The sequence below is a fragment of the Leuciscus leuciscus genome (assembly GCF_965113295.1).
Source record: "Leuciscus leuciscus genome assembly, chromosome: 15".
Classification (NCBI taxonomy): Eukaryota; Metazoa; Chordata; class Actinopteri; order Cypriniformes; family Leuciscidae; genus Leuciscus; species Leuciscus leuciscus.
Genome location: NC_138739.1, coordinates 12,654,987 through 12,670,285, shown reverse-complemented (window position 1 = coordinate 12,670,285; position 15,299 = coordinate 12,654,987). Strand labels below are relative to the sequence as shown.

General features: G+C 35.9%; 2 protein-coding genes across 2 annotated transcripts in view; both read left to right on the top strand.

Annotated features, from left to right (window-relative positions):
* Positions 1–15,299, top strand: part of LOC309476006 (uncharacterized protein) — a 235,965-nt gene that overhangs the window by 68,960 nt on the left and 151,706 nt on the right. The gene's annotated exons all lie outside the window — the stretch shown is intronic.
* Positions 1–15,299, top strand: part of LOC309476034 (uncharacterized protein) — a 64,560-nt gene that overhangs the window by 9,220 nt on the left and 40,041 nt on the right. The gene's annotated exons all lie outside the window — the stretch shown is intronic.

The following is a 15,299-nucleotide window of genomic DNA, read 5'->3' as shown; positions in this document are numbered from 1 at the left end:
TGAATGAAACCAAAAGCTCGACGAGTTAAATATCACTGTAGTGATACCATATAATGTCTGTATTATGAAACACAGGTAGCCTTAATCAAAATGATCATTAACTGGAAAAAAGACAGTGGAATACAAAGGAGTAAGGAAAATATTCAGGATGAAAGCAGCGGATGAAAAGAGCTCTTGCCATAGATATACTCTTGTTATATCATGTCACACATTAAAATACCAAACATTACATTATTCTCCTGATGTCTGAAAATAGAACATGAAGGAAATTTTACAGCTCATTGAGTCAAACTGACGGATATGGATTATTGGTAGCGCAACCTTATGATTTGAAATGATTTGTTTGAGTCTTTTTGAGTTGAATTTCCACAAACATGAATTGTCTCTCATAATTCACAAAGCAGTTCGACTCACCATAGACTGAAACGCTGAATGATTTTGATGTCAGTTTCTGTCCAGTTATATCTAGTTGATAAACTCCAGTATGTTCAGTTCTGGTGTTTGTGATGGTCAGAGATCCAGTTTGATCGTCCAGCTTCAGTCTGTCTCTGAATCTCCCATCAGGAATAAAATATGTGGAGAAGTTTTGTTTCTCTCTTTTGATTTTAGCTATCAGAGAGTTTTCAGCTCCATATTTCCACCTTACGTCTTTATCTTCATGTATTTCAGTAAGATCAGAGTTTAGAGTAACAGAATCTCCCTCCATCACTGACACTGAATCACCAAACACACCTGATGAACATGAAATGGTTTTGTCACAGATTAATGCCTCTGTTAGTCAGCCTGAAATAATTTTTAGTTTAAATGTGAATCAAATGCAAAGAGCAAACAAAAGGTGCGAAGTTACGTGTCACGTTGCAAGTTTAATTCTGCTGGGTATTTTCTATACATTTTTTAAATAATAGAAAAAAAATGTGTATATGAGCTATTTAGATCGTTAGACAGGCTCACTGCATCTGAATAATTGAATATGCACTCAGGATTCCTCTGTTTTTTTGCCACATTAATTTGAAAAGTATTTTTTAAGATCGTTGCTGGGTAAATCATGGAAGGAGGATTTCCATTTGTATGTCAATTTTTGAAACTGAGATTCAATGGTAGATTTCCTTTCTTAGCCTCCATTAGTTTAGTTTATATTAACAACAGAAATCCCCCCCCCCCCAACATATATTACATTTCCATTTCCAAAGTCCAAACTCCTTGATAATTTCAGGACCCTGTACACTCAAATAAAGACCATAAACAGAGACCTGAATCTAAGCTATAATAAGCAATATAAATGTTTATAACTTACCACCACACAAACAGAACAAGACCAGCATGTGAAACATTTTCTTCAATAGCTCAGTGAAAGATCTGACCTAATAATGCTTTACAAAAAAATAATTCAAAATGTTTTATAACAAACACAATGGAACGGGTTACCGGTGTGAATCCTCCCCCAACAGTTTGATGACCCTCCTAGTTCACACACACATGCGCGCCCACACACACACACTGATGGCATGTTGTGTGTTTAGATATATGCATGCTCTTCTGTCTCTTATTAAGACTTTAAATGTTCTTAATATCTAATACATTAATTTTTATCATTTAGCATTGACAGTTTTGAAATGTTATTGTCTGACTAACCAGGGGAGAGTGTTATATTGTGTAAATCTACCAAAATGTCATGGTAAAATAAAGATAATTAGTTTTAATATTGTATATAATATATAATAGTTGTATATTCATTCAATTGTTGAGTATGACAAAAAAAAAAAAAAAAGTAAAACAGTCTAGCATCTCACATTACCATTTTTACTGAAGTGATAGTAGCTACACTAGTAGTTCATCTTCTGAGTCAATCTGAAACTGTTCTGTTTTCTCCAGAAGTGAATGTGGTTTGAACTGTTGAATGGACACACGTCATGTGTGAGAGGGGGTACGTGTTTAGTTTGAAGGTGAAGGGCTTCTTCCTGTCCTTTTTATGAACCTGATCCCATACACAGAACAGTTTAAAGTCAAATAAAAACTTTGTTTGACAAAGGTAATATAACTAACTAATGAAGTTTAGTTTAAACATATTGCAGCAGTCTGTCTTATCACTACTATGAATGCTTAATAATGTTTAAATTAATCCAGATAACTAATAGGCTATGCCTCTTGTAGTTTTTCTCCATATATTTTACAGGAAAACCAAAAACAGGGTTTTACTGTCGCATTTTACAATCTTTAACATAAATATATTCTTATCCTTGTTCCGTTCCGGAAAATGGGCTACTTTTGCATAAACCACGCCCGGTCATTTCCATATAAGAGCTTTCCTCATAACTCTTCTTTATGGCTTTTCCTCCCAGTAGCACCTAACTGCAGTACATGAGATCCAGGGGGCGGAGTTGGATCCAGATCTAAGGGGTGGAGATTGGTAGGTTTAGGGGTTGGTTTAGGGATCAGGGGGTGGAGATGGGTAGGTTTAGGTAGCCTATAGGGTGAATTGCCCTAATGTGGGACATTTTTTGCACTTCAGACTTCTGTGACATATTTCGATGTGTAACCAAAACATTAAATCCACACCCAATACCATTTTAAAAAACCCAGGATGTATCCTAATCAAATCAAAAGAGAAAATTCAGATAACCCATTCATAAGATAAATTATAGACATATTAGTGCTCTTATTGCAAGTCGTCTGAGAAAAACTGCAGCTTCCTAATGTGGGACAGAACGTGTCCCCAATGTGGGACACTGAAAAATCTATGATAAAACACCAAAAAATCACATTGATACATGTAGAATAGTAAAATCTTTTATTTTAGATTCACTGGAGAGTAGATTTAGGGACATTCCATGCCCTGGCCAACAGTCTCAGCTGAGGGACCCCACCATCCTCAACAATCTGCCTATACTCCTCTATGGCTCCTCTCATCCTGTCCTGCCTCCACTGATTAAGTTTCTTTCTCTTATCCTTTCCCTGTTTCTGCCTCTCTTTCTGCATCTGACAATCTGTCCCTGTCTTTCTCACCTTTACCATTGTGATCTAAAATGCATTTCATTGAATTAATCAGATGCATAAAATGAAGTGGAATTGCTTTATTGGTTTTCTACGGCATTTTTAAATTCAGAGCTATTTTTAATTTTAAGTCAACTATCTCTCGTGATTTTCGTTTCACTTTGCCAAATCAGGAAAGCAGGACCAGAAGAATCTTTTCATGAGGAAACGTGTGGGAAATGAACTTTATTTTTATTTTGATCTCAGCGAGTATTTTGCTCGACCATGGTAAGATTTTTTGTTTTGTTTAATGCCTAATCTCTTTACTGGTCTACGATTTAAAAAAAAAGAAGGAAAAAAATTTGTATTATTAATTTATTTTAATCAAGTTGAGTTTCATTTAACTCGACATAAATACATAAATACATTTATTGTTTATATTTTGTATTTCTCTTTTCCCCCTTCAAGAAAAAAAGCTTGACCAACTCAAGATTGGTTGGAGTTGATATTAAGTGGTAGTTTTATGTCGATGAAGAATTATGTATTTGAGAACAATGTGTTTGAAGAATTATGTGTTTCTGAGGGTGCGGAGGCAGACTGAGTGGTGTGATGAATGAAGAAAAAATCTAATAAATATGGCCAGATATAGGCTATTTAAAATGGGTTCCTTATAAATCCTTAGGTCTAGTGACTTAATATAAACACTTAATCTGAAAAGTTTCATTCATATAGCATATATATATATATAGCCTATATATATATATATATATATATATATATATATATATATATATATATATATATATATATATAGCCGATATATATATATATATATATATATAGCCGATATATATATATATATATATATATATATATATATATATATATATATATATATATATAGGCTATATTAGGGCTGGGAATCGATAACAAAAAAAATTAACTAATTAATTGCACAATTTGCTGTAATTAATGGCAATTAATTGCATTTCCACCAAGCTTGTAATCATCAATATTTAAACTAACAATCACCTAATTAAATTAAACAACGCAGGAAAAAAGGAACAGAAAATAGACCTATATTAAAATAATATTAAACATCAATATATCAATATATTATTCTTTTATAAGAATAATCACCCACTGATTAAGTTTCTTTCTCTTATCCTTTACCTGTTTCTGCCTCTCTTTCTGCATCTGACAATCTGTCCCTGTCTTTCTCACCTTTACCATTGTGATCTAAAATGCATTTCATTGAATTAATCAGATGCATAAAATGAAGTGGAATTGCTTTATTGGTTTTCTACAGCATTTTTAAATTCAGAGCTATTTTTAATTTTAAGTCAACTATACCTTTTACACATACATGACACATACATGACACACACACACACACACACACACACACACACACACACACACACACACACACACACACACACACACAGAGAGAGAAAGAGAGATAGAGAGACACACACACGTATGTAGGCATGCACACGCACAAAAGAGCCTTCAAACCGCCCTCCAAGAATAAAAAATTCACATGACTGTAAAAATCTGCATTAACAGTATTGTGATATTGCATTACAAGACTAAAACCATGTAAATAACCATGTTTGTCCCACAAACCATGCCCCACCACACATTTTTGACTCAATGAAGTACTGTCCCACATTAGGCTGATCATACTGTCCCGGATTTGGAAACCACATTTCCTAATGTGGGACACTAAGAAATTTGATAAAAATATAAAATATATAGTTGATACGCACAAAGTTAGACTATTTTTTTGATGGACAAACATTTCATAAGCATATTAGGCTAAAAAGTTGCAGGATTGCATTGTTTAAAATGTATTTAACTCCTTAATATCAAACTGGTTAAAACTCTATGTCACTGGCCTTCGGATGGTCTTCACACAAGGTGCCTCCTGTTTGATGATTGTTCCACCCTCAAATATTATTGGACATTTGATAGGTCATGTGATTTTGATCACATGACACCACAGCTTTGTCTAACCCATAGTTTCACTGTCATTCATGTATTTATGGGGGACCTACAAGCACTAGACCTTAGGTGTCCCACATTAGGCAGTGTCCCACATTAGGGCAATTCACCCTACTTTTCCTCCTCGCACGCTCTCTAAAGACGTGCACCAAGATCTTTATTCTGTTACCTGGAAACCTAAGTCAGACATCTTTAATGACATATGAATGTATGTAGAGGAATCTTCTAGAGGAGTTGTGAGCGATGATGCGCAGGTGTTTATTATTCGGAAACCTGTCGAAAAGATACGAATAGCTATCCTCCCACTTCACATCTGTCATAATTGTATTTGTAACTTATGTTTTTCCTCTGCAGTTTAAAAAAAAAACGCACATCTCAAATAGCCTATTTCAACAGGACATCTTGCTTTATTATTATGTAGCCTATGAATTTCTTAAATAACCAAATTTAGCAACATAAGGGAACGCAGCTCGACGTTTCTAAGTGACGCTCGAGTGATCAAGAAGAATATTCCAATATAGGCTAAAATGTCCTTTTATTCCTCCGTCGTCGTTTTCTTTCCTTGCATGCTTCCCTCGCATCGTACGGGAGTGGAGCTGAGCCACGAGGAAAGGAAGCGAGGATGGACAAATAAGAAATGAGAAGCGCCCAAAGTGTCAAAAACAGTCAAAAGCAATAGACATATTTTAAAAAGACCCAGACAGAGCTCTCGTGTCCCATTAGCTGTACTACACGCATAATCCCCTTAGATCTAGGCTAATAAAGGCTACTACATTTTCTTACAATTTCTATATTTAAGTCGGATCTAATAATAGGCTACATAACACATAACCTCTAATATTATCAACGGATTTGAAACAAACACTTTTAAACGGTTAACTATGCGAATCTTACCACAACAGAGTCTTTCACACGCACTTGAATGTCGCGTGCGTGCGTGTGCGTGTGCGTGTTTTCTTATCCTACATAAGCCTATTTGAGGTTCAAATATCAAATATCAAATATAATTTCGTACGTGTTGTTTACATTTCACGATTTAATCTCGAGGACGCCCATTACTAAGAACATAACTCTCTCGTGATTTTCGTTTCACTTTGCCAAATCAGGAAAGCAGGACCAGAAGAATCTTTTCATGAGGAAACGTGTGGGAAATGAACTTTATTTTTATTTTGATCTCAGCGAGTATTTTGCTCGACCATGGTAAGATTTTTTGTTTTGTTTAATGCCTAATCTCTTTACTGGTCTACGATTTAAAAAAAAAGAAGGAAAAAAAATGTGTATTATTAATTTATTTTAATCAAGTTGAGTTTCATTTAACTCGACATAAATACATAAATACATTTATTGTTTATATTTTGTATTTCTCTTTTCCCCCTTCAAGAAAAAAAGCTTGACCAACTCAAGATTGGTTGGAGTTGATATTAAGTGGTAGTTTTATGTCGATGAAGAATTATGTATTTGAGAACAATGTGTTTGAAGAATTATGTGTTTCTGAGGGTGCGGAGGCAGACTGAGTGGTGTGATGAATGAAGAAAAAATCTAATAAATATGGCCAGATATAGGCTATTTAAAATGGGTTCCTTATAAATCCTTAGGTCTAGTGACTTAATATAAACACTTAATCTGAAAAGTTTCATTCATATAGCATATATATATATATATATAGCCTATATATATATATATATAGCCTATATATATATATATATATATATATATATATATATATATATATATATATATATATATATATATATATATAGCCAATATATATATATATATATAGGCTATATTAGGGCTGGGAATCGATAACAAAAAAAATTAACTAATTAATTGCACAATTTGCTGTAATTAATGGCAATTAATTGCATTTCCACCAAGCTTGTAATCATCAATATTTAAACTTACAATCACCTAATTAAATTAAACAACGCAGGAAAAAAGGAACAGAAAATAGACCTATATTAAAATAATATTAAACATCAATATATCAATATATTATTCTTTTTTCAATAATCAATCAACATAATCAATTTAACAGATTGTTATTATTTTTTTCCCCTACTAATTATCAAAATAAAATATAGTCCTACAAAGATATTATTACCAGAGCATGTGATCAGAGCTTTTACCATTGTTGCCCAGCATGACTATACCAGCTCAGCAAACAGAAGTCTACAGAGAAATTTCACGTTATTTTATTTTTTCCAGTGCTCGGTACATGATTGGAGCGTTTGGGCCATTAACGACAGAGCCGCCGACACACACACACACACACACACACACACACACACACACACACACACATTGTTTGCCCCCTTTTATTAAATACTTTTTGCAACCTCCTTTTTCCAAGATAACAGCTCTGAGTCTTCTTCTATAATGCCTGATGATGAGTTTGGAGAACACCTGACAAGAGATCAGAGACCATTCCTCCATACAGAATCTCTCCATCCTGTTCTCCGTTATAAGATATAGCACAGGCTGTCAGGTTTAGATTTTTTATCTGTTGGTATTTGATCGAATCCGTGATGCCATGTATCTGAACAAGATGTCCAGGACCTCTGGCAGAAAATCAGGCCCACAGCATTAAAGATACAGCAGAGTATTTCATTTTACAGTTTTTCTCGATTGTTTACACACATTTTCTGAAAGCATGCCTCATATTCTCAGAACTCTACACACAAATCCAAAAAAACACACACAATGGGCAAAACCCCTCAATTCTCCTGCAAAATTAAACTTTACATTCAAAACAATGTTATTTCTTCTCAAAATGGTATTTTGTTTTCAAATGACACACACAAACCATCAAATGAATAGACATTTATAAGAACCAGTTGAACACTGATGTGCTCAATGTAAAACACCATGATGAATGGAAAACACTTCTTCTCCATTCATCATAATGACTTAGGCCTTTTTTTGTTCAGTGTTACACTTACTACAGACAGTACATGCATACGTGTGTTGTAAAATATTTGAGAATATTGTTTTTATATTCAGAACACACAAATACATGCACTCTAAAAACTGCTGGGTTGTGTTAACCCAATTTTGGGTCAAATATGGTCTCACCCAACGTTGGGTTAAAAAATGCAATTTAAAAATGGACAAATTGCATTTTGGACAAAATCAAAAATGGACAAAAATGCTATTTAAAAATGGACAAATTGCATTGGTTACATTAAAACTGTAAACCAACGGCTGGGTTTGTCCATTTTTAAATTAAATTTTTAACCCAACGTTGGGTGAGACCATATTTGACCCAAAATTGGGTTACTGTAACACAACCCAGCAGTTTTTAGAGTGTGGTAACAATGGTTCCCACAAAAACAATGTACACAGTGTACATCCCAACCAACACAAAGTTGTACATACAGTGGTCTACATACAAAACAACAGAAGAATTTACTGTATACAGTTACAGTAAAAAAAAAAAAAAAAATCCAATGTTGGCATCCATTGCACCATTGAAGAGCTGACCTGTTGCCCTTTTATGCTAAAGCTCTGATTGCTAATTGTAAAACTGTGTGACGGGTGTTTGCCCATGTGATGAGTCAGTGTGCATATTTGAATGGCAGTGTGTTCCTTCTGAAAACAAGAGATTTTCTGCATGAAAATTGTGCCAAAAGCAGAGAATTGTGTGTAGTGTTTTGAAAAAAGTGTGTTTTAGAACTTCAATTTGAGTGTAAAGCAGGAATTGTGCTTGTAGTTTAGCAGAATTGGTTCAGGGGGTTGGTGAATGAGTTACATGTTGTGGTCATTGTGTCTCAAGTACCAGAAAATGTGTGTACACAATCGAGAAAAACTGTAAACATGGGGTACTTTTTTATCCCTGTGTGCACCAAACCCATCTTAAGTGTTTGCTGCCAAAAAAGCTAATGTTTTTGTTTCATCTGACCATAAAACATTTGAAAAGTAACTGACGCTACTGGAACTTCAAACGGGATGGGTTCTATGGTCAGATGAAACAAAAACATTAGCTTTTTTGGCAGCAAACACTTACTGTAAGATGGGTGAAAATACACCTCATCAAAGACTGTTGGAAAAGTTTGTCTCTTATTCAGTGATAGAATTTTGTTTGCCACCACTCCTCCCTGAAGGTTCTCGAGGCGACGGTAAAGTGACTCAAATTTGGCTTTACTCATAGCCCAGCCAGCCTCCCTCATAGTCATACCATTGACACAGACATGGGCAACTAGAGTGGCTTGAATTTCATCTGAGACTGCTTGTCTTCTTGTCCTTGTCCTTCCTCCTCCTCATTCTTATCCCTCTTCCTTCATGTCTTTCTGGATCCATTGTTCCAAAACACAATAAACTGATCTGGGCCCTTTTATATATCTATTGAAGATTCTGATTGATGTGTGTTAAATTTTGACTCCTAGTGTTTCCACTTGGGTAATTGTGTGCTAACTGAGCTGAAGCTGTGCTGACTTGAGTGAACAATATTGAATGCTAGTGCTTTCTAAATGACAACATGATCTAGGCAATGAGAAATGAAGGGATTTGTGTGTAGAGTTTTGCTGTGACAGTTCAACAAATTTGACTCATGTGTCAAAACAGGGAATAGTGTTTATAGTTTAGTGAAATGGGTGTGCTTTTTGATAAATGGCATTATGGTTTTGAAATTTTAGTTCAAAAGCCTGGTTATAGTGTTTAAGCAATCGAGAAAAACTGTAATAAAAAGGGGCAAACAATTGTTCACAATGTGTTTTGGAGAAAACCATTTATTTCATAATGTGATTTTTCCCCCACTTTCAATTATTTTACTTCTATGAAAGGTTCGATTTTTGCAATTTTTTAAAATAAAATATCAAAAGGATTAAAAAAGCAGATTTATTTTTTACAGCCATAATATATAGGCTACATCAAATATACCTTAATGTGTATTAAGTCACTGTGGATAAAATCATCTGTAAATGCATTCAAATGTAAATGTAAACATGTTATTTAAATGGGATAATTAAAGTGTAAACTGAAAATAATTTATATGAGTAATATGCATCAGAGGTCTATGACAGTATGCTATGATCAGTACTTGGTTGTATGAATGCTGGGCTGTATATGTGTGAGGATGGGGAATTTAAATCAGGATGTGGGTTATATGTACAAGATCGTACATTAGACTCTTGTATGTTTGTCTGATGAGTAAATGTGTAAATCACTGATGTTCTGCTGTTTGATTACATGTGTTACATTATGAAAACAGTCAGATTTCTCTACACACAATCTTTGTGATCTGTAGAATAAAACATCTTCACAGCACTATTGTTTAGTTTCGTTTGGCTTAAAATGCCATTTATAAAACTGTTTCATTCTTCTTCAGGTGCTGGTGTTGGATCAGATGAAGTGTCAGTGCTGGAGGGAGATTCAGTCACTTTGTTCACTGGTGTTGACACAAACCAACAAGAAAAGATCAAATGGTATTTTAATGACACTCGTATAGCTCAAATCAGTGGAGATCTCAGTTTTATCTGTACAGATGTTCAGTGTAATGAAGGCACTGAGAGATTCAGAGACAGACTGAAGCTGGATCATCAGACTGGATCTCTGACCATCACAAACATCAGATCCACAGACTCTGGAGAATATGAACTAAAAATCATCAGCATCAATAACAATGATAGGACCTTTAATGTTTCTGTCCATGGTGAGTTGTTTACTGAATGTTTAAAATTATGTTATATATGTTCAGATCATTGTGTTTATTAGCTGAAATATATTTATTTTTTACAATTACCTGCATCATTAATCAGTTCAGTTTGAATAGAAATTGATTAAATTAATGAATCCCTTTCTTATCATCTACATCTACTATTTCATACTCATTGTTCCCTTTTGAGGGAACTCGGCACTGTCTTTAAATGCTGAGGATATGGGGAAGCGGCTCTAGTATCTGGCCCAGGTTGGATGGGATGCTGACTTTTGGTTCAAAGGAACTAGATGTGGAGTAATTAACAGACATTGTCTGCATCTAAGTCTGATACACTTCCCTCCTATCAAAGCTGTGCATATGATGATCTATGGGAGCTTATGACTCGTATGTTTGAACTCGAAACTATGTTTGAATTGGTCTGGCCCGAAGCACAACATTTTCTATGGCCACTTAGAAGGAAAATATCTGCCAGGTGTGGCGGGAGGAGCAGCGACAGACACAGTGGACAAGGTGTCAGACCTCGGAGAGGTGTGTAGAAAGTGTCAAAGTGGAAAAAGTGTCCAATATAAATAGGGGATCTGGTGTTCTCGTTGTGCTGGGGCACATGCAGGGAAGATAGTGCTCAGAAGGGTTGGTCCAGGTAAAGTGTGCGTGGTCCCAGTGGCTCCAGCGGCTCATCTTCCAAAGGGAAAGATAGGAAAGAAAGGCCATCCTTCAGCCTGATGACAGTGACACGTGCACCCCTGCACGGACATACGTGTTCTGCTTGGTATTTAAAGGATTAGTTCACTTTCAAAAAAAATGTTGCTGATAATTTACTCACCCCGATGTCATCCAAGATATCCATGTCTTTCTTTCTTCAGTCGAAAAGAAATTAAGGTTTTTGAGGAAAACATTTTTCTACACAGAATGGACTTCAATGGTAACCAACTATACCAATGTTCAAAGAAGGTTCAAATGTCCGTCTCAATGCAGTTTCAAAGTCTCTACACGATCCCATTCGAGAAATAAGGGTCTTATCTCGCGAAACAATCGGCCATTTTCTAAAAAAATAAATATATACTTTTTATCCACAAATGCCCATCTTGTACCGTCTCTGAGATGTGCCACTTATTACGTCATCACGTTGGAAAGGTCACGAAAAAAAATAACAATAATAAATTAAAACAAAGATGTCGGACATTTTCCAATGAAATTGGAGGAGAAAATGAGATGGGATTTTTTCGCCCTCTACCTTTTTGAACCAGAGTACACAGACAAATAACTTAGATGACGTGATGCGTGACCTTTCCAACGTGATGACACAATGCGTGGCACATCTCAGAGATGGTACACGACGAGCATTTCCAGTTAAAAATTATATATATATATATATATATATATATTCTTTTTAGAAAATGACTGATCGTTTCGCTAGCTAAGACCCTTATTTCTCGACTGGGATCGTGTAGAGACTTTGAAGCTGCATTGAGACGGACAGTTGAACCTTCAAACCGTTGGTTGCCAGTGAAGTCCATTAAATGGAGAAAAATCCTGGAATGTTTTCCTCCAAAACCTTAATTTCTTTTCGACTGAAGAAATAAAGACATGGATATCTTGGATGACATTGGGGTGAGTCAATTATCAGCAAAAACATTTTTGAAAGTGAACTAATCCTTTAACAGTGACAGTGACACGGCTCCATTCGATTCAAGTGTGCCTCATCGCATGCCGCCAGTCCTGGTTGTTACAACGCCCCTTCTCTCTCTTACACCTACTCCAGTCGGGAACCTGACTAAGATTGGTGATTTAAGGGGGACAGGGTGGTGATGATAATAAGGGGGACGCAGCCATTCCGTCACACAGATCATAAGTCCCCAGCTCCGCTGAGCCTTTCCTTTCTTCCGGACCTGCACAATGAGGTGGTGGGTTCGTGGAAGCACCCTTACTTTGCTCGCATAGTTCCTTTAAATTCATGTTACGCGATTATTGTGTGGATGTGTGCGCAGGGTTATGGACAAATGCCTCGGGTAAAGAGAATTTAGCAAGCAATCTCCCCGAGGATATTTTTGTTACATCCAAACCATGATAGATAACATCTAGGCTGGTTCACAAATGAATGAATGAATGAATGAATGAATGAATGAATGAATTAATGAATGAATGAATGAATGAATGAATGAATGAATGAATGAATGAATGAATGAATGAATGAAGGAATTAATTAATGAACCAGACTGACCTACTCAAAGGCCTGTTAGTCGGACTGACACAACAACAAACGTGTAGCCAATCAGAATTAGGGGGCGTATGACCGTGGATGAGAGAGAACGATCAAGAGGGAGATTTGAACTGAAGAAAGACTACAGAAATAGAGATGAGACACAGTACAAAAGAGAAAAGTTCAGAAGAAATCACTGGAAAATGAAGGGTTATGTCTGGGAAAGAGCTTTAGGACCTGCATTAATTAGAAAAGCTGTCCAGCGCTGGAGAGAGCGAAGCGGGAAGGCCTGAAAACAGACACGGATGTTGCTTTGATTTGCTCCACACGTGAGTAACACTGGTTGAGTGTTATTGTGTGTCTGGAGCTGCTGTGCTGTTGGCACAACCAACTCTTTTTTGTAATTACTAATGTATGTGCATTTTTTGTGTTTCCTTGTCATTTGTTCATCATCTGCACTTTATTTTTCATAAGCATTATTTTGATGCGCTTCTGCTATGATAAACAAACATCCTCTCTTGTATTGCGTGCGTAACGGAGGCCAACTAGTGAGAGTCGCACTGACGACCGCTTGAGAATGTGATGTTTAGTGTCATTGTTAATGCGCTCACCTCACATGCAGGAGGATCTTTGTGTCTGAGGAGCGATTCGGAGCGACTCGGAGCAGAGCTGTTAGGATTGTGAGGAGTGTGAGTTTTGGAGGCGGATCAATGATGAAGGGGTGTGTTTGTTTGGATTGATTTCAAATATCAACATTGGCCAACAGCATTTTTAAAAACGACTTACCGCACCTTTAAGGAGAGTGAAAAGACCTTCCTCCTTGATGCCCTAGTCTCGCCTTCCAGACTTTTCAGCGCTACCCTTGAGACAGTGGTGGAGAAGTTCAGGGAATGCATCTCTCACCATGTCCAGGCTCCTCCAAAGTTTGCTGTTCCGTCTCCGAGAATGAGTTGCTCCTGGCTGCTCGAGGAGGGGGAAGATGTGCCGCATTGGGAGAAAGCCGCAATCAGAACTGAGGGCTTTGATTTCAGCTTGAAGGACGGGAAAGATGGGCGATTGAGCTAGATCAAATTTGGGTTCTGAAATTGGGTTGAAATTATCACAGTTCACTTTTTATTTAGCAATCGAATGAATGTTTTGAATGAATTTCTCAAAATCCAGAATATTAATATGCAAATTCATGTTCCTTTTTTGTTGTGAAGTTTTCCCCAAGAAGATCCTTCAGTCAGATGTTTATTTGAGTTTCAGCTGTTCCTGATGCAGTGATGGATAAAATGAAGAGAAAGTCAGTGAAAGAGGGAGAATCTGTCACTTTCGATCTTGGTGAAATAAGAAAACCAAATGATGTGATGACATGGTATTTTAATGGCACTTTTATTGCTAAAATCACTGGAGATGGTACAGATGTTCAGTGTGATGAAGATACTGAGAGATTCAGAGACAGACTGAAGCTGGATCATCAGACTGGATCTCTGACCATCACAAACATCACAAACACAGACTCTGGAGAATATGAACTACATATTATCAGCAACAGATGCAGCATCATAAGGAGCTTTGATGTTGCTCTTATTGGTTAGTATAATTTAGTCATTAATGTCTCACTTCTAGACCCATCAGGCCAGTGTCATATTCACAGACTATGATTTGTAGCAACATATTTTTGTGTTGGGGAAAAAAAGGTGGGCCTATATTTATTTTCCCCTAACTAAAATACAGTAACGATCAAAAGTTTGGAAACATTACTATTTTTAATGTTTTTGAAAGAAGTCTGTTTTTTTTTTTACTCAGTTATCATCAATGTTTTGCTGCTTTTTTCTGGATTTATTGATGAATAAAAAGTGAAAAAAGACCAGCATTTATTCAAAATTGAAATCTTTTCTAACAATATAAATCTTTACTATCACCTTTTATCAATTTAACATCCGCTGAACCTTTCTGAATAAAAGTATTACTTTTTTTCAAAAAAATTTACAAAAACATTACTGACCCCAAACTTTTAAATTGTAGTGTGTATTGTTACAAAAGATTAGTTAGAGAAGCTTACTAGACACTTTGAGAGAGTTATAGGGAAAGGGACAAGACGTTGTCTGAACTCGAAGCCAGTTGTTGACTGTAGATGCAGAGCTAGAGTATAAAGATTATTCGGCGTCAATTGGAGACGCCCCAGATATAGATATTAAGTGTCGAGATGCTTGGGTGTCGATTGGAGACGCCCCAGGTAATTAGGAGTCAGGTGCGTAAGAAGAAAAATCTACCATACTATGCATTTTCAGACTGTGCGCTGTGCAGCATATTACTTATTGCACTGTATCACTTTATTTTTATTTAACTATTTTATTTTATTTGAATACATTTTAAATTGGTTGTTAATTTTTATTGCTTATCTTTTACAAGGATTATCATAGTGTATAAAATGTGCTACATAAATAACTTGCCTTCCCTTGATGTTTAAAATTGTTGTTA